This window comes from Gracilinanus agilis, chromosome 1 (genome assembly GCF_016433145.1).
Source record: "Gracilinanus agilis isolate LMUSP501 chromosome 1, AgileGrace, whole genome shotgun sequence".
NCBI classification, from domain to species: Eukaryota; Metazoa; Chordata; class Mammalia; order Didelphimorphia; family Didelphidae; genus Gracilinanus; species Gracilinanus agilis.
Genome location: NC_058130.1, coordinates 401369795 through 401391971, shown reverse-complemented (window position 1 = coordinate 401391971; position 22177 = coordinate 401369795). Strand labels below are relative to the sequence as shown.

The 22177-nt window shown below is 38.6% G+C and overlaps 1 protein-coding gene across 1 annotated transcript in view; it reads left to right on the top strand.

The window, feature by feature from the left end:
- LIPG (lipase G, endothelial type) overlaps nucleotides 1–22177 on the top strand; it is a 191296-nt gene that overhangs the window by 132031 nt on the left and 37088 nt on the right. The gene's annotated exons all lie outside the window — the stretch shown is intronic.

Here is a 22177-nt window from a genome sequence, read left to right as displayed (position 1 = left end):
GGGGCAAGATGCCTTCAGGATTTTGGAAGGCTAAGCCTATGGATCTCAAGCTTTGGCACATCTCCCAATCCAGGAGGACTTAAAGAAAAAGTCTCATGGCAAGCCATATGCTAGATTTCTAAGGACCAGCTTGACAAAGTATGGAAACATGCATCAGGTAATGAGTTTTCTTGACTATAGTAACTCACAGGGGCTGCCTTTTCTCTGTATTAGTGGTATAAATACTCTCATAGGAAAAAAATGATGGATTCTTGATGTTTTGAACCATAAATTAGTTGTTTCTTCATTTCTAGTATAGGACGCCAATACTGAAATAAAAAATGATTAGGAGGAAAGTGTTCCCTGGGCTCTCTTAAGTAAGGAAAGTGAACCTGTGAGGGCAAGATAGATCAGGCTAGATAGATTAATACAGCATGCTAAGGTTCAAAATAAAGTAGGAATTTAACTGAAAAGGACAATAATCACAAAAAACTGAAAGAGAATGTTGTAGAATTACAAAGGAAAATTATGGCTCCAAAGAAGACATCTGAGAAGAAAACACCTACTCTATTCCTGTGCAGAGATGGGAGGTCTGCAAGTATTTTCTCTATATTGAGACTTTTCTCATGTATTAGTTGGCTTTGCTGATTTTTCCCCTCTTCTTGCTATTTTCCATTTTCTTAAAAAAATTTTTTTTTGTTAATATGGGGAGGTTTTCTGGAAGGGATAGGGGAAGGGATATCAGAAGACATTTAGGCCATGTATTAAAAAAAAATAAGTTGGGAATTACTGGAAGCAAATAATTGCTGGAGAACTGACAAAATGACCCGTGCTGTACTGGAAGAAAAAGCATCCTTGGCATTGGGGGATCAAGGGAGGGCCTGAGCTGAGCCTAAGCTGTGAGATGAAGCAATGGGCCCATGCCACCGGAGATTATAAATCCTTCTTCTTTGTCCTTCTGGACAGGGATGAGAGACCCAGGCTATTTATGTCTCATAGGGGGAAATTTCCTCCCCTTTACTTTCTGGTATGAAAAGGCTCCAAGAGACAATAGAGCGATTGCATCTGCACAAAGCTTCTGTGACCAATGAGTGGAGACGGGGCCATGGGGTCAAGACAATAGATCAGACCCAGATCTCCCCTGCCTGGTGCCATCCTGCTTGCTCAAGCCCCTCTGCCCTCTACGAAGGCAGAAATTAGCCCTTTGAGGTCCTTTCCACCCCCCACAGCTTCTTGGACATCAGCATTGCAAGACATTTTGCCATTAGCAGAGAAGCTCTGCCAGCTCCCTGGGAGCGTGGCTTAGAAGAGGAACTGAGCTGAGATTTTTTTTGAATTGCATGCTGAGAGAGGGTGACTGCCTAATCTAAGGAGAATTCTCCATCTGAGGGCAATGGTGTATTTAAATTTTTTAAATTAATTTTTAAAAATTCTAATATTGTACTTAAAGGCTGCCTATAGCTGTTTTTGCTTTATTTTTTAAAACCTTTACCTTCTGTCTTAATATCACTTCAAAAACAGAAAAGCAGCAAGGACTAGGCAATTGAAGTTAAGTGACTTGCCCAGGATCATGTAGCTAGGAAGTGTGTGAGGCCAAATTTGAACCCAAGTTCTCCTTACTTCAAGCCTGTCCACCTAACTGCCTCTGTTGTTGCTTTAGAGAAGCAGTGATTTTAATGACTATAGGAAGTCCCCAGTGAGCTTTCTACTAATAGAGATGGGCAGACTTAGTCTTAGAGAGTTACCCATAAGACTCAGCAGTTAAATGACTTATCCAGGATCACATAGTCAGTATGTGATAGAAGTAGAACTTGAACCCAGGTCTTCCTGCCTGTGAGGCCATCTCTATATCCATGTTGCCATGCTGTTTCTCTATATCTAGTTATGCCTTTTTAAATGACCTCACATGGTACACAATAGCAACAGAATAACGGGAGGAATTTAAGTCAATTGGATACGGAGCCATAATCTGACTGAAGAAGAAACAAAGATCTATAAAACTCAGACCTTTCCCTCAAGAAGCTTACGATTAAATTAACTTAATACAGTTCTTCTCTCCCTACCTGCCCTTAGCTCAACTAATGGAAGGCCAGCTTTATTTATTTCAATATTAACTCAGGAGGTGATGATTCCCTTGATGCATTTGACTTTGATTTGGGGCAAAAAGAACCCATTAAATTTCCTTCCAGTTGTTAAATAAAGACCTGCCCCACAGCCCAATATATTTTATAATGGAGAGTGCTCATTCTGCTTTTCTGTACCTGAGAATGGAGCACACCTGGATGCTTTCTGTCTCTCTTATGTACTTCTTTATTACTCTTTGATCTTGTGTCTGGAGCTGTGCCTCCAACAGAGTGGGTGGTGATTATAAATATTTGCTAATGATTGAGAGGACCATTATGGTAATATCCTTTTAATTAAAAAATTAATTAGCCAAATTCTTTTTTTTTCTTTCTTTCCCTGAACACCTACCTTTTGGACCTCCACCTTCTCAAAGATAGCCTGACTTTTGTAAAACCTCTTTTTGACTTTCGTTGTGACCTACTTTCATCAATCTGAGGCATCCCTGTATGTGGGAAGAGAATCCAACAGCAGTCAAAAAACTCTTTTCTAATATTGGCTTCTCTGTAAACTATTTGTGTGCCTTTGGTCAAGGCATTTAATTTCTCTTATTTCTTAACTGGAAAATGAAAGAATTAGAATAATTTATCTTTAAAGTTTCATAAGTTTAGAGCCAGAAAGCTTCTTAGAGGACTTCTAAGTCAACCCCTTGATTTTACAGTTCAGGAAACTGAGAATAGAGAAGTTAGGTAAGCAACTTACTTTAGGATACATGGAATAGTGAGTAGCAGAGCCTGGACTTGAATGAGATTCTCTGACTGTAAATCCAGGACTTTTTCACTTGCCACTTATTTCCTTCTAAGTCTAAAATTCCATGAACCATACAACCAAATTTTATTTAGGCCAAAAAAGGGATGATGTAGATTTCTAAAGAAAATCACTGAACCAAAGGGGCCCATCTCTCTGCTCAAGTCAGCCAATTTTACAGTCTTGAATTCCAAAATATTTCAAAAGATGACTTTATACCTTTATCTGTGGGACTCAATGACAAACCCAGTATGAGTGATGAGAAGATAAAGGGCCTTGGGCATTGGTCCCCTCTCTTTCCACCTCCTCATTTTATTTCTTCCCAGTTTTTCAGGAGGGGATCCTTGGTCCAAATGTGATGGGAGAGGGAGAGAAAATAGAAAAGAAGAAAATTTGGGATGAAGAAGAAAAAGAAGACATAGAGAGGGAAAAGAAATAATGAGAGAAAAGAATTAGGAGAGGGATACAGAGAGAAAAAAATGGGTTTTTATCATAAACTCTTGAAGGCAGGTACTATAAATATTTATTTATAAGATTTTGATCTTAATGACTAACAAGAACTGACAAGTATACATACCAACACATTCAAAGTACAGTTTTTTACATTCATAAATTACATACTTATGAAAAATACTTCCCAACTGTAAAACATCCATAGTTTCATCAGTATGGGTACTATTCCCTTCTTCAATTCAATTTAGTTTAATTCTTTCCACAAGCCTTAATTTTATTTATTTATTAAAAAACTCTTACCTTCTGTTTTAGAATTAATACTATGCACTGGTTCTAATGAAAAAGGGTTAAGAATTAGGCAGTGGGGGTAATTGACTTGCCTAGAGTCACACAGCTAGGAAGTGTCTAAGGCCACATTTTGTAAAAAAAATGAATATAAAAGGATAGATTTAAAAATATCATGGTTTTAAGAATTTATTGAAAGCCATTTTAGAAAAATGAAGCCATATGCCTGTTGAATTATTTTAAAGGGGCCCACCATTTACCTGCTCCTCCCATCCTGGCTCCTGCTCCACAGCCCAGAAAAGAGGAAGTACCAATGCTGTCCTCAGTCTTTATACTTATTACTCTTCCTACCTATGTGATTACAAGCAAGGAATCATGGGAAATGTAGTTTGAAGTCCCCTAAACTTCCACAAGAAGTTTAGATCAGGGACCTCAAAATTAGTTCAAGGACTCCTAAATTTCCAATATCACAATATGACCCAAGACCTCTCATCTCTAGGTCTGGCTCTCAAGTTACCTTCTAGGTATCAGACACTGAGCTAGGTGCTACAGATATAAAGATAAGCATAATACTCTTCCTGTCCTCAATATGCTATTGAGGTAAAATTTAAAAAATATATATATAACCATATATAAAAATTAATTACAAAACACATAAAAATCATTTCTGGGGTCAGGCACGAACAACCAAAGAAATTAGAAATTGCTTTCTGTAGGAGGTTGTACAAGTCCTAAACTTTGCAAGAAGATGGAGATTGCCTGAGGCCAAGCAGAAGAAAGAGTTCTAGGCATTTGGTTGTTGGTGTCCAATTGTTCTTGATCTTATTTTGAGGTTTTCTTGACAAAGATACTGGAGCAGTTTGCCATTTCCTTCTCCTGTTCATTTTATAGGTGAGGAAACTGAGGCAAACAGGGTTAAGTGACTTGCCCAGGGTCACACAGCTAAAAGTATCTGAGGTCAGATTTGAACTAGGGAAGATGAGTCTTCCTCACTCCAGGCCCGACATTCTACTACTGTGTCACCATGCCTCCCATTCTAGGCATACAGGACAGCTTGTACATATAGAATTTCAGACTCTATGCAAGCCATTAAACATCTCAGTGCCCCAGGCAACTCTCTAAAATAATAAGATTATAGAGAATATGCTGCAGTAGAAGCAATAATTATTACTAACCTGATGAGGGCCCTTGACAACAAGATTAGCAGGTCCCTGCCATATATGAGCTAATTTTTCCCTACAGAGGCAATGAAACCAATCCAAAGACTAAATTTATCCAAGAGACAACAATGCCAGAGTACAAATGATCCCTTTAAAGAGCATTAACCAGGTGCTCCTGAGGTCTGTAAAGAACATATTTCTCATTACTTAGATATCAGAAAATTCAGATAACTACCAAAAAAGACTCTACTACTTACTTCTTCTAGAAATGTAGAGCCTGATCCCAGAACAAAGTCCCAATTCTTAAAATATGAACAAGCAAAAGAAAACACCAACAATAAAGAAATAATACAGTGCCAAGAATGCTTAAGATAAAAAGAAAAGAATAATTCTAGATCATCTACCCCAGAAAATTGCAGATTTACCTCAAATGTTACTAGAATTTCTGGAGGAAATAAAACAAGACTTTTTAAATGATTGTTTAATTCAATGAAAACTCTAATAGGAAGATTTGAAAGAGAAATAAAGAGCTTAGCACAGAAGGTGCAAAACCTTAGGTAACAGATTCTTTAAAAATTATATTGTAAAACAATTGCTTGAATGCATGGACTGAGGAGGACATGAATAGGAAATAGACCCTGAACAAGGACACTTGTTACAACCAGTGGAAATATGCGTTGGCCATGGGTGGGGGGAGAGCGGGGGGTGAAGGGGAAAGTAGGGGCATAAAGTATGTAAACAGATTAAAAATGAATATTAATAAAATAAAATTAAATTAACAAATGAATAGATAAAAAAATTATATTGTATCAGACAGAGATATGAGACAAGAAATATAAGAATAACATTGAAAAACTGAAAAAAATGTGAGAAAATATTAAAAACAACTGACCTAAAAAAAGGATCAAGGAAATGTTACCCTTTAAAGATAGATTTTTATGGATATTCTTTGTTTTTATACCATCTAGATTTCCTCCCCTTTATTCTTTTCCCTCTCCCCTCCCAGAAAGCCATCCCTTATAACAAAGTTTTTTTAAAAAGTAGAAGTAAAAAAAAAAAAAACTCTGGGTATCCCACAGGACTCTGTTCTGGACCTTCTTCTCTTCTTCCATTAAACTATTTTATTTGGTGATCTCATTAGTTCCTATTATCATCACTATGCTGATTTTCAAATCTGTATAGCGCTAATCTCTCTGATGACTGCCTGTCTAACTTCTCCAACTTCCTATTGAATATCTTGAACAAGATGTTCTGTAGACATCTTAAATTCCATGTAACCAAAACTGAAGTCATTATCTCTCCCCCAAATCTTCTCTTCTCCTAACTTACCTATTAGTATTAGGAATACTACTAGACTCCAAGATATTCATGCTCATAATTTAGCTGTCATTCTCATCCCTTCATTCTTTCTTACCTCTCCCCTGCTTCCCATATATAATTTGTTGCTTAGGTCTATTGATTTTACCTTTGTTACATCTTTCTCATATACTCCCTTCTCTCCTCTGACACTGACACCACCCTGGTGTGGGTCCTCATTGCCTCATCCTCTGGACTATTGCAGCAATCTGCTCATTGATTTGCCTACCACAAGTCTTTTTTTCACTCCAATTCACACTCCATTCAACTGTCAAAGAAATTTTAAAAAATTACAAAGTCTGACCAAAGCACCATCCCTTTGCTTCCTGAGAGGATTTATTTCTAATATATTGAATTATTTCTAATTCTGGGTTTTGAATTGCAGCTCAGATCTGTTCCTCAGACTTCTGCCCTCATTCCTTTATTCATAGGAAATTCAAGGAATGTTCTACTCTAGAATATCTTCCACTGTAGGGTGATAGAAAGGTGAGAGTATGAGTTCTATCTTGCCTAGTAAATAAAAACCAGCTCACTTAGGTGTGTCTGCTAGCAGCACAACAGAATCCTTGAATCTTTATTGGGATAGATGGAGAATGCCACTCGTAACCAGACAGGATCTGATCACAGACTCCAGGCATGTGATTGTCTACCATCTATCAAGGAATCAGGGAGGGATTGAGAGTATGATGGACCACCACTTAACTGGCTATTCACCAATTAGAGAAATGCTGGACTGCCTGAATTATGAGCTTCTAAAATTGCATTTAATGATCCTCTAACAGAACTTCTTTGTCTTTGATCTGGGAGAGATCCATTAGTTTGTTCATTTTTGCTAGCTTGATCAAAAATTTTACTTTCTCACCTGGAAGCCAGTCTTTAAGGATTTTTAATCATCACATTCCATTCTATAAATTCCAGTGGCTCCTAATCCCCCCAGGATCAAATATAAAATCATTTGTTTGGTGTTTAAAGCCTTTCACTTCCTGGTCTCTCCTACCTTTCCAGTCTTATACCTTATACACCTCCCAGCATCCCTATTCCATTTCCACAACTTGGTACTTGGTGATCTAGTGAATTATAGAGCCCTAACCTCTCTGATGATCTCCCAAATAACTTCTCCAACTTCCTTCCTATTGAATATCTTGAACAAGATGTTCTGTATAAATCTTAAACTCCATGCAACCAAAACTAAAGTCGTTACCTCTCCCCCAAACCTTCCTCTTTTCTTGAATGTGATCCAGACTCAGTATTCCTTGAATGGGACTCTTCCTCTACTGATTCTGGGTGTTATTTAGCTCTCTCTCCTCATCTGTGTCTGCTGGTTTCCCTGGCCTCTTTCAAGTCCCAACTGAAATCTCATCTTCTACAGGAAGCCTTTCCCATTTCCCCTTAATTCTAGTGCCTTCCTTCTGTCATTTATCTCTAATTTATCCTTTATGTATCCTGTCTGCTTCCCCCCCCACCCTTATTAGAATGTGAACTTCTAGAGAGTAGGAACTATTTTTGGCTTTTCTTAGGATCCCGAGAACTTAGGACAGTGCCTAATAGACAACAGGTGCTTAATAATAAATGTTCATTGACTGACTGCTGGAGTGAAAGAGGAAGGTTTGGGAAGCAGAAATGAAATAGAAGGGAGGTTCCAACATAGGGGACAGGAAAAATGTCCAGAGCAGGGAGAAAGAGTGTTTTTGTTTCAAGGAAACCAATGTCACTGAATCTGAAAGATTTAAAAAGACTAGAAGAGAAGAAGGAGGAAGGTCGTGAAGGGTTTTGAATGCCAAATAGGAGATTTCATATTTTATCCTAAAAAAACTAAAGGGAGCCACAGGAGTTTATTGAAAGAGGGAGGGGGTGTAACATGGGCAGATCTGTATTGTAGGAAGCTCCCTTTGACAGCTCAATAAGATGACCTGGAGTGAGGAGAGACTTGAGCCAAAAGGCACAAATTAAAGTATAGAGTCAGGACCTCAACTCTAACTCCTAAACACTTTGCAATCTGGCTTCCAAAACTGCTCATTCCAACTTTACCAATGATCTCTGATGGTCTTTTCTTAGTACTTATTCTTTTTTACTTCTCTTGTAGAATTTGACACTGTTGGTCATCTGGACATCTTTTTCATGACACCTCTTTCTCCTAGTTTCTCTTTTTCCTTCTCTGTGGGTTTCCTCTCAGTCTCTTTTCTCCAGAAAACTTCTCCAGTCTCCAGAGACTTCTCATTTTCCATATTCTGCCTCGGTGAGATCCTTTTTGCCCCTCCTCCCTCTCTCCTTTCTCTTGGTAATCTCATCAGCTTTCATGGCTTGAACTATCATTTTTATGCAAGTGACTGCCTTATCTATAGTCCAGTCTTAGTTTCTCTCCTGAGAACTATTTCCACATTATCAACTACCAATTGAACATTTCCAATTGGATGTTCCACAATCATCTTTTTTTTTAACCCTTACCTCTTATCATAAAATCAATAATATGTATTGGTTCCAAGGCAACAGAGCAGTAACACTAGGCAATGAGGGGTTAAGTGACTTAAACAGGATTGCACAGCTAGGAAGTGCTGAGACCAGATTTGAAACTAGGACCTCACATCTCTAAGCTTGACTCTCAATCCACTGAGTTATCCAGCTACCCCCTGCCGAAATGATATTTCTAAAGCACATATAGAATCATGTTACTCTTATGCTCAAGATGCTCCATTGGCTCCCAATTGTACTTAGGATAAAATGCGAACTTCTCTGTCTGGCACTTAAGTACCTTCACAGTTTGTCTCCACTTTCCTTTTTCCAGTCTTTTGCTCTGAGCTCCTTCTCAAACTCTAGGGTCCAGCCAAGCAGACCTACTCCTTGTTCCTTGATTAGGATGTTTTATCTTCCACTTCCATGCCTTTGCAGGCTACACCCCAACCCTACCATCCTTTAAGATTCAGCCCAAGGCCCACCCCTTATATATTAGGTCTATCCTGATCCCTCCAGTTTCTAAAGCACTTCCACCACTGAAATTTTATGTTTTGTAGTAATTTATCTGTGTTCTTGCTGTTTGCCCGATAAAATGTAAATTCCTCAAAGATGAAGACTTTTTCATTTTTGTTTTTATAATATCAGCTTCTAGCACATCATAAGCATGGGGAAAAAAAACACTTTTTGAGCAAATGAGCTCAAAAATCCTACCCTCAGGATATACATTGATGGATGCTTGTAGGCTATAGTTTAGAAAAGTTTCTGACCCACAAAGTACGGAGGCCCTGTGGTAAGTCTCTTGGGGGGCCCCTGGGTGACAGAGGTCCAAATGCTGGAGCACCATGAGGGCAGGGATTACGTCATATTCTCTTTGTATATCTCTCTAGCACAGTGCTCTTTATATAGTAGGTTCTTTACACATGTATTTCTAGAAGTGGGTCGATCCATGAATCAATTAACATATTCATTTCTATTTTGGGTACCCAACATTTCCTATTTTAACTAATATTTTAACTATTTTAACTAATATAATTTCCTATTTTAATTAACTAATATTTTAACTAAAATTCCTAATTTTAACTAATATGAGTCTATAGAACACAAATTCCCAAATTTAAATCCAATTATTCATCAAAAGTACAAATATTAGTAAAAAACCTCTAAGCAAGAAAGTTGCTTGAAACCTTTAAAATTCCATTGTAGGGGGGAAAAAGTCTTATTTTCTGTCTACATCTTTCTTGGAGGCAGAATGTCCTTGATGTTCACCATTAAAGATATGTCTTCTCTACTTTGGGCCGGCTCTAACAATGGAGAGTAAGATAGTCAGAAAGAAAGAAGGGAATCCAGGGCTGATTATTTTAAAATTATTATTTTAATAAGGTTACATTTCCCAAAATCATTTTGCACAGCTAGCCTACATTTCCTAATTTTTCTAATTTTCTAATTTTTCTAAATTCCTAAAATTTCTAATTTTATCATAAACCAGCAGTAAATTTACTGTTAACACAAATAGTAAGCAAGTTAGTAGTGATTGGCCTGCCATCGTGATGAAGGTGGGGGAATTGTAAGTTAAGTGAGAACCAACCCTGCTTCCTTACTAGAAGGTCTTGTTCTAATAAAAGTCAGGGTAGGGTTGCTCTTATATCCTGATGGAGTTGTAGGTATCCTCCAACTGTTTTATACACAGGGATCAGGCCACACATAAATCCTTACATGGCCCCATGCATGGGGTTATGGGTTAGTCAAGCCATTTTTTGAACAAGACAAATTTCTGCCCCCTAGAGTCATTATGTTCTAGGGAAAGAAATCAGTTTTATATCCTAACTAGGGCTCAGAGCCAGGGATTAGAGTAGGGCAGAAGTTGGGCATAGGAATATCAAGGAAGAAAACTGTCAAAAGTCTGTATAAGATTCTTTTATGGACAGATTACCGCTGAGAATTCCACTAGGATAAAAGAAACCTCCGACTTCTGGAAGGCTCTGCTCCTGGAGGCCAAGTAGGGACAGTTTCTATGGCCAGCCTGGAAAGGAAACAGCTGCAACCTACATAATATGAATGGATAGACACTAAAGGATCCAACGATCAAACACATCTCCCCTACGGGCTTGCCACAATGCCTGACATTTCACAATTAGAACTTCATTCCTGTGGGCTAAGGCTTTTGTCCCCTGTTAAAATGCACATGCCGCTGAGAAGGGTGATTTTTAAACCATTATTAGTTAATAATACCTGAATTGGATTAGTTATCAGATTACTTTCCAGACTGATTTCTGAGAGCAGGGCCTTTTAAGAATTAGATACAAGACGGATCAATTTTGTAAACAGAAAACAAAACTTGATGTCAATCAGCCAACTGAGATTCTTACTTAAGGAGACTATACTTCTATTTTGTAGAATCAAGGGAATATTAGACCTGAAAGGGGAATTCAGGATCATCTAATCCAACCAGCAGATTTTGCAATAAGGAAATTGATGACGAGGGATAAAAAGACATTTTGCAAGGTTCCAAATGTGCTAAAAAACAATAACCCTAGTTGTTTCTGCTTCATTTAAAATGTACGCAAATTTCATTATCAGATTAGGTAATTGAAAGTACATTTACCACTATATTGCTCAGAAATTTAAGTTTCATACCTACAATCAACAACTTAGGGAGGTGCAAGATTAAAAATTAATATACAGTATCTCCAAGTATTATATTTAATAAGATTTATTAATAATAACTTGAAGTAAAAGAAAATAAAAAGCTAGAGTAAAGAGGGAGCTAACCTAGCCACAGTCATAAGGGAAGAGAGAGAGGCTGGGACTACACATGCATTTATCTATACAAAGTAAGCATGAAATTTGGGGGGAGAGAGGAAAGGAATTTTGGGCTGAGGAAAAGGAATTTTGGGAAAAGAATTGAGGGAAAGAATTCTGGGAGATGGAGTCCAAGAGTTGAAGATTTCTAATTACACAGAGGACCTGTGTATATATACTGGAGCAGTGGAAAGGCAACCAGGACTGATGATGAAACATTTATCTCTTGAAGTTATAGAGACAGCTATTTTTGGACATGGTGATTGTGAGAATTTGTTTTTCTTGATTATGTGTATTTGTTACAAGGATTTTACTTTTAATTTTTCCAACAAGGTGAAGAAGTTGGAGGGAAGGAAAAAATTAATTTTTGTTAATTAAAAATAATCATTGGAAAGAGTCAGAACTTTTGTGGAAATGATATAAGGTGATCTTGACTTTCCATGACAGCAAAGCTCAAAAGCCGTATCCTTTTCAGAGAGTCAGTGGCAGGGAATTTGAGGGCATGGCATTCTTTGCAGCTGTTTCCACTAGTGGCCTTGAGCTCAGGTCAGAAGAAGACCCTTGAAGACTAAAGATGCTTCTACAGTATCCTCACCAGGCAGCATCTAAGGGGAGGAGGAAGGATAGAGGTAGAATATGAGGCAGCATTTGAAGGGGATAATTTCGGAAGGGACATGGCAATAGTGGAACGTCGACAGTCCAAGAGCACCAGGAAAACAGGAGGGGGTGGGGAATAGAATGAATGTTTCTGGATAAGAAGATTGGCAGATGCCAGGGTCTTTTTTTTTTATCAGTTTTGTCAAGGCCAGTCTTTTCTATGACCTTGAAATAGTGTAAAGTTGAGTCCTCACTGGCTACTGTTAACTGGGTAACTCCTACTAGAATGGTCAGAATGGTGCCTTTGAGCCCAGGGAATGTATGTATTTTGGTAAGGCCAAGAAAAAAAGGGAAACTTTAATTTATATATTTTTATATTTATTTTATTAAATCTTTATTTGTTTATTTTATTTGTATATATATTTATTATATATACATTATTTATGTATATATAATATATGTATATATATACATTATGTCTAAAGTATTATTGATAATTTTTGGTTTTATATCAAATGTAGAGATTCTTATTTCTGCTTGTGAGAGGTCTCTTAAAACTAAGTAAAATGGTTAAATGAAACTAATAATAGAGTACCTTCAGCTGCATGTGGCATTTCACATTTGTAGCATCTCCCATCACTCTAGTTTCTAAAAAGTTAGTAGAAATCTATTTTGCTTTCCTCCCATCTCCACTGCACTAAACAAACAAACAAACAAACAAACAAACAAAAACAAATTTCTTGTAATCATACAACACAGGGCTTGAGATTCTGAGACTGATTGGGCTATTTAGGACAAACCTGTGGCTTTATCTCTTGCTTTCCTTTACTACTAGGGGATGTGGGGTGCTCAGGGAGGACCAGCACCTCCAGTGTGAGGGCTTGCTGAGCCCTTTTCAGGGCTTCTCATCGACTTTTGGTGTCCATCTTTCACTCAACTATTCCCTGTGGCTCTGCAGTGGCAAATGGGTAAAATCAGGTTGAGGGTAACCAACAGAACTTGAACCCATCAGTGACTTAGTGAGCTGTCTACCCTAAGCATGTGAAGACTTCCCCTGGCAGAAGGGGCTGAAGAACAATTTGTTCCAATGGCCATGAAGGCACCTGAAGGAGGTGCTGTAGAGCGCTTAGAGCTTGTGACCCATGGAAGGTACCACCGTCATCCACTGCATCCCAGGTCATTGCTACTAGCTGAATGAGCCTGAGATCTCATCAATGTGGGCATCATTAATGTGGACATTTTCTCCCCAGGGTAAATCCTAACTCCTCCCCATCTTCTCATTCTTTTTGGCATTCCTCAAAATTCTCCATAGAGGATCCCCTTTCAGGCCTGACTTTGTTTTTTTTTTTTAACCCTCCGTGGGTGTCAGTGTAATACGGTGGTGGTCCCTCATCCCTTGCTCTTACCATATGACTGGCCCACCTCCTCTTCTGGGCATACATATTTCTCTTGTTCACATAGTTTAAAATACCCTTCTATTTACTAATATCACCCTTCATTATTTTATTTCCCTTTGGGTCACTGGCAGTTTGTATTCATTTGAGACAGTTGTGTTCCCTGGTTCTCAGTCTTATAGCATCCTGGAAGACCACTGCGATTAAAAACAGACTTTCATTTAAATTTTTTGTAGCTTGAAAGCATTTTATAATTTCCCCAAAGAAATCCCACTGGCTCTCATCCTCCTATTTGGCTCTGGACCTTGTTATTGTCTGTCTGCAGTGACAATCTAAAGTGTATATACTAATGTATTAACTCAATTGCTTGTCAACTGCATGTCAGAATCCAGCTAATATGTCTTCAACCACTCCATTATTTAAAACATTTAAAAAACACCAGCTCTTGAAAGCCTGTCTTTTTTCCCCCCTCAAACAACAACAAAAAACTGTTATACAGGGGATAGTTAGGTGGCCCACTGGATTACTGGATTGAGAGTTAGATCTGGAGACAAGAGACCCTAGATTCAAATCTGGCCTCAAACACTTCCTAGCTGTGTGATCTTGGGCAAGTCACTTAACTCCCATTGCCTAGTCTTTACCAATCTTCTGCCTTGGAACCAATACACAGTATTGAGTCTAGGATGGAAGGTATGTGTGTGTATATATATATATATATATATATATGTATATATATGTGTGTGTGTATAGATATAGATATATAAATACACACACATATATACATATATATTGTAAGCAAAGACATATACAATTTGTCACTGCTACAGGGCAGAGAAATTTCTCCTAGAACTCATTGAACCCTGCCTTGTTGATACAGTAATAATGTCTGAGATATGCCACATTCTTCACGCCTAGTTTCCATTTTTTACCCTAGAGGAAGAAGTTATATTTCCCTATCATCCACTTATGTCCAATTCCTCGTGACCCCTCTTTGGAGTATTTTTGGCAGAGATACCAGAGGGTTTACCATTTCTTTCTCCAGTTTATCTTACCGATGAGGAATGGAGGCAAGGAGGGCTAAATGACTTGCCCCAATTTACACAGCTAGTAAGTATCTGAGGCTATATTTTAACTCATTAAGATGAATCCTCCTGATTCCAAGCACAGTGCTCTGCCCACTGTACCACCCAGCCACTTGGATTATTCCTTATGATTCATCGCAGTGTGAGTTTCAAAATTAATATCCAATATTCTCAATATTATAATTTTTATAAGGTTTATTAGTAATAACTAGCATAAAAAGCTAGAGTAAAAAAAGCCAGCTTTCCCAGCCATACACGCAGGAAAAGAGAAGAGAGAGGGAGGAGTTACAGAACTACATAAACAATAATGTAAAGACGCAGGTAAAAGAAAAGGGAAAAGGAATTTTGAGATGAGGAAAGAATTCTGGGAGATGGAGTCCAAGGGTTTAAGATTTTTTTTCCAATTAAACATTAGTTTGCTGCTTTCAAGGGTTGTGCTTATCTATTATGTTCTTGTCTGTGTTTTCAGTGTGATACATCTCTTCATACAAATCCATCCATGCTTTTTTAAATTAATTAATCAATCATTGATTCATTGATTGATAGATTTGTTTAAATTTTTTATTTTTTAGAATATTTTCCATTGTTACATGATTCATGTTTTTTCCTACCCCCCACCCCCAAATTCCCCTCCCCCCTCCCTATAGCCAATGCGCAATTCCACTGGATTTTATATGTATCATTGATCAAGATCTATTTCCATATTATTGATAGTTGCACTGGGGTGGTCGTTTAGCATCTACATCCCAAATCATATCCCCATCAACCCATGTGTTCAAGCAGTTGTTTTTCTTCTGTGTTTCTACCCCCACAGTTCTTTCTCTGAATGTGGATAGCGTTCTTTCTCATAAGTCCCTCAGAATTGTCCTGGGTCATTGCATTGCTGCTAGCAGAGAAGTCCATCATGTTTGATTGTACTACAGTGTATCAGTCTCTGTGTATGTTTTCCAGGTTCTGCTCCTTTCACTCTGCATCAATTCATGGAGGTCTTTCCAGTTCACATGGAATTCCTCCAGTTCATTATTCCTTTGAGCACAATAGTATTCCATCACCAACATATACCACAACTTGTTCAGCCATTGCCCAATCAAAGGGCATCCCCTCATTTTTCAATTTTTGCCACCCCAAAAAGTGCAACTATAAATATTTTTGTACAAGTCTTTTCCCCTATGATCTCTTTGGGATCCATGCTTTTTCCAAATATTTCATATTCATCATTTCTTATAGGGCAATAATCCATTATATTCATATACTCCAATTTATTCAGACATTCCTCAATTGATAACCATTTTGTTTCTGGGCAACTGCATGGCACAATGGATAGAGTGCCAGGCCAGGAGTCAGGAAGATCTGAGTTCAAATTCAACCTCAGTGCTTATTAGCTGTGTGTCAAGGGAAAAAAAAGAATAAGTTTTTAAAGTGTAACTAGGGAAATATGTTTTCCAGTTTTCATATAGAAAAACATATTTTTCATTGTCACATTTAACAAGTTTAAAAATAAATTCTTGACCTATACGTATTACATAGAAAGATGCACACATATATTTTTCCCTAAACAACTACATTTTTTCCCTACCAACAAAACCCCACACATTCCAGGCCTGGCTACTATAGATTGCTAGTTCACATTCATTTCTGGTATCCTGGTTGGGTTAAGACTAGAAGAAAGGGGGCAGCTGGGTAGCTCAGTGGAATGAGAGTCAGGCCTAGAGACGGGAGGTCCTAGGTTCAAATCTGGCCTCAGCCACTTCTCAGCTGTGTGACCCTGGGCAAGTCACTTGACCCCCATTGCCTACCCTTACCACTCTTCTGCCTTGGAGCTGATACACAGTATTGACTCCAAGACGGAAGGTAAGGGTTTAAAAAAAAAAAAAAAAGACTAGAAGAAAGAAGGGAGGGGAAGAGAAAGTGCTGGGGGGTGGGCAGCACAATGGCAAAAGACACTTCTGACAGTCCAAAGACTTATGTTGTTGATGGATTCTGAGTGTAATCTTCTGCTTATAAATTTCCAGAGAACTCACTTCCAAATTTAGACCTGGAATCTCTGATTACGATTTTAGTATTAACAAGATCAGTTCATCCAGCCACATGTTTGGGCTAAAAACTCCAGGTTTAAAGCAGTGTTGACTTCATGAAAGGTATCATATTCTATGAAACTTGTGTAACAAGGAAGAAAATCCAACAATTAACACCTGGCATAGTTACTATGGACAGAGCTTTGGAGAGGGAGGATTATTATCATACAACAAAGAAAATGTCCCTGCCTCTTGTTCTTGTTTAGTCATCTGCCATTTTCTGTTCATTTTGCAGATGAGAAAACTGAGGCAGACAGAGTTAAGTGACTTGCCCAAGCTCACACAGCTGCCTTTAAGGATGGGTTATGGGTAGATATTCAGAACTCATGCTTTGCTGTCAGAATACTGGAACTCAGGGACATGAGCTCACAGAGAGGAAGGTACTTGACTACCTGCTGGACATGGGAAGGCCAACTTCTATTTCTCTCTTCCAAGGTCCCATAGAAAGGAATAAAGGAGGGAATACCATTGAAGTTCCTGTAAACTCACTCATGGGAGAGATAAAGGATACAGTGGTTTGCTTTTATTCACTTTAAACCAGGAATGAATTTTTTAAAGCTTCTAAATTTATTTTTATTTTAATTAATTTAATATTTTATAAATTAATAAACACAAATTTTTGCTTTCTCAACTGCACCCCCTCCAAACTCCACAAAACTCTTGTAGTAAATATTGTTATAAAAACAAAGGAGAAGGTAATCTTGATACTACTACTAAGCTAGTAGTTATGTTATTATTAATCTGTATATAATCTGAGGAAGCTGTTGTTTGGTTCCCCTAATGGCTGGTGCAGGGACACCCGAGTCCTGCCACCCAGATGGATCTTATAATAACTGCCCTTCTTTATAACAGTGCCCAGGCAGGATCCCTAAAGGTCAGCGGATGGGTAACCCTTTCAGGTCCCACCTGGGGTTGATTGATTATTGGTTTTGGGCTCTATCAGCCTTGGATAATGTTCATCTGACTGCATTGCTCCCTCCCCAGAGTGGTGATGGAATAACTACTCCAGGAAGGTACTTAATAACTTTTATCTATGTTTTATACAAGGGAAAGGAATGATCAGGAATGGGTTGGGGAATGGGTGACCCTATCACTAAAGCTATGACAATAATCCCTCAGAACTGTAGGCTGTTCAGTAATGCTGGGCTTGTTCTTCACCTCCTCTGGCTCAGCCTGGCCACAGCCAAACCAGAGTGAGCAAACTGTTTGGATGACACAAATATTGATGATTTCTCTCAGCTTCTTACTGCTAGTTGTTGTGCCAGTCCTACAGCCTTCAGGAAATACCACCCTTACTACCCTCTTCTTCTCCTACCCACTTCCCGGATACCCCCCCCCCCCGGGCCCGGGACACCTAAATATCTAGAGATGGTTTAGGTGCCTAAATATCTAGGGATTCAGAGAGAATCAGAGGATCCATGGTCTGACCCACAGGTCAATCAATGTTCAAGATCAAATGTCCAAGGCAAGAGTTTAGACAAAGCTCAGCCAAAGCAAAGCCAAGAGGTCCCCCAAAAGACAAAGGGGTCCAAGGATCCCTGTCAGGGGCTTCCCAGGGTATTTATACCCTCACTGCCCAACTGCCTTTCCTCCTGTCCTCATGGCCTCTGGGAACATTCCGATGACTCCAACTGTCTTCACCTGTCAATCAAGGTGAGACTCTCAGCTCCCAGAGTCTGATTATGACAATATACATCATCAAGTAAGACAAATGACCACATTGGTCATATCTAAAAAGATGTTTCATTCGGCATCTTGAGCATGGAGGACATGTCAGTTTCATCACTGGTCCTTGGGAATCGTGGTTTGTCATTGCATTGATCAATAATCTTAATTTTTCCAAATTGTTTTTGCTTACACTATTGTTCTTACTATGTAAATTGTTCTCTAAGTTGTATTCACTTCATTCTATACCCATTCATATAATTTTTCCCAAGTCTGCCTGAAACTTTTGCTTATCATTTCTAGGTTGCAATAATATTCCATTATATTCATATAACATGAATTGTTTAGTCCTTCCCCAATAGGTGGGCATCCCCTTAGTTTCTGTCTCATTGCTACCACAAAAAGAACCATTGTAACCATTTTTTTTTTGCATATGGGTCTCTTTCCTTTTTCTTTATTCTTTTTGGGGGTAAAGACCTACTAGTGGTATTGTTGGGTCATAGTTTAATGACATTGGGAGCAGAGTTTCAAACTGTTTACTATTATTCATCAAAACAGTCTGGTATTGGCTAAGAAATAGTGGTAGATCAATGGAATAGATTAGATACATGATATACAGGGGTAAATGACCTTAGCAACCTAGTGTTTGATAAACCCAAAGACCCCACTTTGGGGGACAAAAACTCCCTCTTTAACAAAAACTGCCAGGAAAACTGCAAACTGTTTGCTATCATGATAGTACCAACCCCTGAATAGATCTTTCAGAGAGAGCATAAGAACCATCTCTTCCCATAAGCATTTCAGCATTGATATTACCGGATTGCAGCTAGGTCTGGGATTGGAGTTTTCCTATAGGCAAACTTTCTCAAAAGTACTGAGGCTGTTCCTGCCCCAAGGCAAACTTCTGAGCATTTTAGATGTGCTCTCTTCTCTTGGACATTCAATTTTCTAATTAGCTTCTGTTGAAGCCTTCCTGCTCCAACCTGCCCTGGATAGTCAGGAGTCATTATTGCCCCTATTATCAAATGTCATTACTCTCATATTATTTCCTATTGATTTTGTGATCAGGTTTTTTGACTAGTCATGTTCTATATAATCCTTAGGTTGTCTCTGTATATTTTGTCTCTGAGATCAATGTTTTGCCTGGATAGAGAACAAGTTTCCCTTTAATGCTATTGCTTTTGATTCTCTTCATCCGGATTGTCTTTCACTTCTATATATTTACAATCCTAAGCAGTTGTCCTCTCTTTTATTTCTTTGGTGAGACTTACCATTATAGAAAGAAGTTTTTCTGTTCTACCTATTATATTTGCTGTGTAGGACATAAATTCTACTCTCATAATTCTCATTTCTTTTTTAAACCACTCGGAAACAGTGTTTTGAGGTGTCACACTCTCTTCAAAATCCTCAGGGGTCCTTTGTTTCATATGGTATTGAATAGTCTTTATTTCTTTTGAAATATTAATTCATAGATACTGGAACTCATTTACTAGATTTGGAGGCCATATTTCCTTCTGGTGGTGAGTGTTTTCCCTGTTGAGTTTATCTGCATATGTTTAAGATCTTTGAGTTTTCTTCTTCCTGGGATCTTTAGGAATTTCAGTCTTTTCCCCTCTTCTTTCCTCTTTTTTCTCACTTTCTCACTCTCTCCCCTTCGATGATGATTTCCCTGGAGGCTGGATCTCATAATGTCTCAGCTTTCTCCCACACCAAACAATTCATAGGTCTCTAGCTTAGGTTTCAGCCTCAAGTGACTTTGGAGAGGTTAGAACTGGTCTTAGCAGAATGTTGGGTTTTTCCCCCCCCCGCAGGCTTAGTGAGGTGTCATACCCTCCTTCTCCTAAGCACAGTGTCCCGTCATGTTCCTTCTATTCTTTGGTTCTCTGGCTGAGCAGTACTATTATGCTATTGTAGCCTGGGTAGATTTCTGTCATTTGAAGTTTGAATCTTTGAGGCTCTGGGAGGATGGAGGAGGTCAGGATGTGGGGCTGAGCTGTATTTCAAGCCCAGACACAGGTCCTGCCTCTTTCCCTCTGTTCTGCCACTCTCTTGCAGAGATCTTTGAAGCACAGAGTGTTATCATTGTGCTGGGAATCAAAGTCTCAGCAAATTTCTACAGTTTGGAACTTGGATCTCCACAGCATTAGAAAGAGGAAGGAGGTTCAAAGCATGGGGGTCCCATTTTATTGGACCTCTGGGTCAGGTGGCTAGTGCTGCCTAGCTGTCAGTAATGTGGGGGACAGTGGGGGAAAGGGTGCCGAATGAGTATAAGTTAGCCATTATTTCATGGAGTTTTTAGCCTTCTTTTGAACTGCTGGTGTCCTGGATCATGAAGAGAGCTCAAATTGCCTTATCTTTGGTATATAATTTCTGTTTTAGAGAGGTTTAAAAGGTCGTGGGGATTAGAGAAACTCTGGTCTGCCATCTTGTTGCTCATGAAACTTTTCACAATGACAAATGGTTAATGCGACAAAGCTATTCCTTGCTAGTCCAGCTGTATGAGAGGATTATGAGAAACTCTCCAAGGTCCTTCCTCTCCACCCTCCCCTTCCAGGCAATACAAATATCACATTTGGGCAGGAACCTTCTGGAGACATTTGCTCCTGCTCAATTGGGTAATAGAGTTTCCTTACTCTGATTGTCATTTCCTCTTCAAACTAGCCTGGCATTAGGAAAATTAACATGTTATATGATTATTAGAGTCTTATATGGTTTGTAACTTTTAGTGTATGTATTTTTTATTTCTCCACTAGGCTGCCTGTTTGCTGAGAGCAAAGAATGTGTGACTTATCTTCCAGTAATATCAATATTAGCCATTTGGGGCCTCTAAATGCCATTTAATCATAAACCTCCCATGCCCCTCCTCCATACTTCTGGTATATATCTTTCAGGCTGCTATTTGAGAATTTTTTTGTTAACCTTTCAGGACCCTCAGTGATGTTCCTTTAAATGCTGGGACCAGGGACAGAGGAGATGGAGGAAGAAATTTGTCTATATGGAAGTTGGCATAGGGATTAGCTGACATTTTGTTTGTAGAAGGGAAGGAATGCTAGAAGAAGATGGGGTTGTGCCTGGAGTTGTGCAGCTTTGCTTCAGTTAGACCTATTTTAAAAAATGTCAGTCAGAGAGCCATGGTTTGGAGGTGTTGGTGTCAAGTACTTAAAGTATAAAGAAGGTCCAGTGATTGTTCAGAACAGAAAGAAACAAAGGGAAGCAAAAGACCTGGGAGACCACAGGTGGGCTCCCTGTACAGAATGTTCACTTTCTATATGTTTCTGACCCATGGTAGATCTAATCGGCCAGGGTGACCCTAGTACCCTACCGCTACTTGGGGCAAATTAAATGCAACAAGTATGTTATTTTCCCACTTCTGTAGACTAGTGCATGCTTAATTATTTGAGTCAAATGGACTTGGATTTTGGGGTACCTGGACCTATGAAACATACCAAGGTTCCCCCTGGGACTAGATCATGGTGCCTGGTCTTAAGGAGTTTATAGACTCTTAAGGGACAGGATTCAAGCAACTAAAATAATGCAAGCTGACATATATCCATCTAAAAGGGTTTAATATCAACAGCACCTCATTATAGGTATTAACAAATATTTATTAATTGTTTAATAAGGAACTTCATACCCAATCATGAATCCATTTCAATCCAGTTCAATTCAATTTGATTCACCAAGTATTTATTAAGCTTTTGAAATGTGTCTAGTCCTAGCTGTATGACCCTGGGAAAGTCGCTTAATCCTCTTGCCTAAACTTAATTGCTTTTCTGCCTTAGAACCAATATATAACATTGATTCTAAGATGGAAGGTAAGGGTTTAATGAAAGAAAGAAAGAAAGAGAGAAAGAAAGGAAAAAGGAAAGAAAGAAGGAAAGAGGAAGAAAGAAAGAAGGGAGGAAAGGAGGAAAGAAGGAAAGAAAGTGAGAGAAAGAAAGTGGGAGAAGAAAGAAAGGAGGAAAGAGAGAGAGAGAGAAAGAAAGAAAAAGAAAAAAGGAAAGAAAGGAGAG